Genomic DNA, 3,114 nt, shown 5'->3' with positions numbered 1-3,114 from the left:
TTCATTTCTCCACCATAAGCCGTCTCCAAAGGCGTTTCAGAGAATATGGCAGTACATCCAACCGGCCTCACAACCGCAGACCACGAGTAACCACACCAGCCCAGGACCTCCACATCCAGCAGGTTCACCTCCGAGATCGTCTGAGACCAGCCACTCAGACAGCTGCTGAAACAATTGGTTTGCATAACCAAACAATTTCTGCACAAACTGTCAGAAACCGTCTCAGGGAAGCTCAACTGCACGCTCGTCGTCCTCATCGGGGTCTTAACCTGACTCCAGATCGTCGCCGTAACAGACTTGAGTGGGCAAATGCTCACATTCCATGGCGTCTAGCACGTTGGAGAGGTGTTCTCTTCACGGATGAATCTCGGTTTACATTGTTCAGGGCAGATGGCAGACAGCGTGTGTGGCGTCGTGTGGGTGAGCGCTTTGCTGATGTCAATGTTGTGGATCGAGTGGCCCATGGTGGTGGTGGGGTCATGGTATGGGCAGGCATCTGTTATGGACGAAGAACACAGGTGCATTTTATTGATGGCATTTTGAATGCACAGAGATACCGTGATGAGATCCTGAGGCCCATTGTTGTGCCATACATCCATGAACATCACCTCATGTTTCAGCAAGATAATGCACGGCCCCATGTTGCAAGGATCTGTACACAATTCTTGGAAGCTGAAAATGTCCCAGTTCTTGCATGGCCAGCATACTCACCGGACATGTCACCCATTGAACATGTTTGGGATGTGCTTGACCGGCGTATACGACAGCGTGCACCAGTTCCCACTAATATCCAGCAACTTCGCACAGCCATTGAAGAGGAGTGGACCAACATTCCACAGGCCACAATAGACAATCTGATAAACTCTATGCGAAGAAGATGTGTTGCACTGCATGAGGCAAATGGTGGTCACACCAGATACTGACTGGTTCTGAGTCCCCAGAACGCCAATAAAGCAGAAACAAAATGCACATTTCAGGGTGGCCTTTTATTGTGGGCAGTTTAAGGTACACCTGTGCACTAATCATGATGTCAGATCAGCATCTTGATGTGGCACACCTGTGAGGTGGGATGGATTATCTCAGCAAAGCAGAAGTGCTCACTATCACACATTTAGACAGATTTGTGAACAATGTTTGAGAGGAATGGTAATATTGTGTATCTGGAATGAAGTTTAGATCTTCAAGTCCATCTCATGAAACGGGAGCAAAAACAAAAGTGTTGCGTTTATATTTTTGTTGAGTGTATATTATGTATTACATACTGCAACATTCAATTGTTGCTCAAGGAAAATAAAAGTCTTTTGTTATTCAGTTCAAATAAAAAATACTCAATAGTTCAAATAACTCAAAGTTCTCAATGGAGACTCAGTGCTGATCAGCTATAAAAAAATAAAGAAATGCAGAGCTCTCCTGCATGAGCGGAAAAAAAAATAAAATAGGTGCCTGTAGTTTCCCAGACGTCCAGTAGATGGTGCTCAGGTGACGTCCTCTCTCTCTCTCAGCAGCAGCTCAAAGTGGCGCTGACAGCAATAGCAATAATGGCGACACGATGAGACGGCGACAGCGGGAGAAGAGCAGCAATGGCGGCGGAGTAGCATCAACCAGTACACATAACCACACAATGCTCACCAATGCTCACCTAGCAGGGAAAACAATAATACAAACAGGCGAGGCAGAGAGAAACGTGTGCCGTGGACCTCTATGTTCAACCAGCGCTAACTGAGCTGAACTCCCCGTAACAGTATTCTAACACACAGTAATGACCTTAGCCTAGCATAGCGGCTATCACACAGCTAACTTTAACCACTGCCATTAACAAACATTTGCAAACTTTGTCTTACTGCTAACCTAGCATAAATGACATAAAACATCCATATCAAATCAAAACAAACTGTGGTCTTTTACCAATGCTCACCTAGCAGGGAAAACAATAATACATCAGGCGAGGCAGAGCGACACGTGTGCCGTGGACCTCCATGTTCAACCAGTGCTAACTGAGCTGAACTCCCCGCCCACCATACCAATGAGTTGAGCATTGGGCATCTTAAAGGGGTCACAGCACCATAATGCTTGATGGGCATCATTATGAAGTGCTAATACAAATATAATACATATACCTGACGTATAATTAACCACAAAAGAAAAAGAAGAAAATATACATAAATAAAATTGGGGCTGCAATTTACACCCGGGTTACATAAACACAATGCGGCCTCCTGGTTAAAATGGCTACCTGCTAGCTCTAGTTAAATGAGTGTATGGAGCAAATGTCTATGCGGTTTTGCACCAGTTCAACAGACAGATTTAGTTATTATTGAGTGTCATTTTGAAAGGTTGTAAATGTGCTGGGACTGTTATATTAGTATGGTTGAATATGTTCATTTGAACGTTAAGAATATTTTGTGTTGTAGTAAACTGTAAAGTGGGCTATTTACAGTGTGAAATTCACTGTAATATACTTTCGACTAAATCTGAAACGTTTTATAACAGCAATGTGCAGCAATATTTGACAGCTGAAATGTTTATGTTTTCAAACAGAATGCCAAATCTGGTTATGTGTAGATGCCAGTGGTGTACACTATGCATTCATGGTGCATTTATTTTGTGATGCAAGTGTTAAATTGTAAGATTGAGTTATGTGTGACTTGAGTTGGAATTGCAAAAGATTTTGCTAAATATTATTTTATAAGAGGAAAAGAGAAACACGGATAGAGAAATAATATTGTCTAATAAAAGACGGATACAGCCTGCTGACACAGAAACAGCTAACGTCTCCTGTCCATATTTTACCTGCATAAAACAGGACATCACATCTGCTACAGGCCGCGCTTTATGTGAGGCGTGTAACAGAATTTTGGAGGCACCGCTGGGATCGACGTCGGCCGAGAGGAGGCGCTGATCCCCTGAACCACGAACCCAGACCAGAAGTGACCAGACTGGAGCCAGAGGCAGCAGCCAGACGACAGAGGGAGCGACCAGACTGTGAATGTGTTGGTGGACCATCGTTGGGCTGGACATGAGCAGCTTGCTTCAGTTGACTGGACACGAGTAGGTGATATTGAAGGAAAGACTCACAATGGAGGACAGTGAGAGAAGAAAACTGACCTGGAAAAT

The sequence above is a fragment of the Parambassis ranga genome, unplaced genomic scaffold (genome assembly GCF_900634625.1).
Source record: "Parambassis ranga unplaced genomic scaffold, fParRan2.1 scaffold_24_arrow_ctg1, whole genome shotgun sequence".
Taxonomy (NCBI): domain Eukaryota; kingdom Metazoa; phylum Chordata; class Actinopteri; family Ambassidae; genus Parambassis; species Parambassis ranga.
This window is presented reverse-complemented; position numbering follows the sequence as displayed.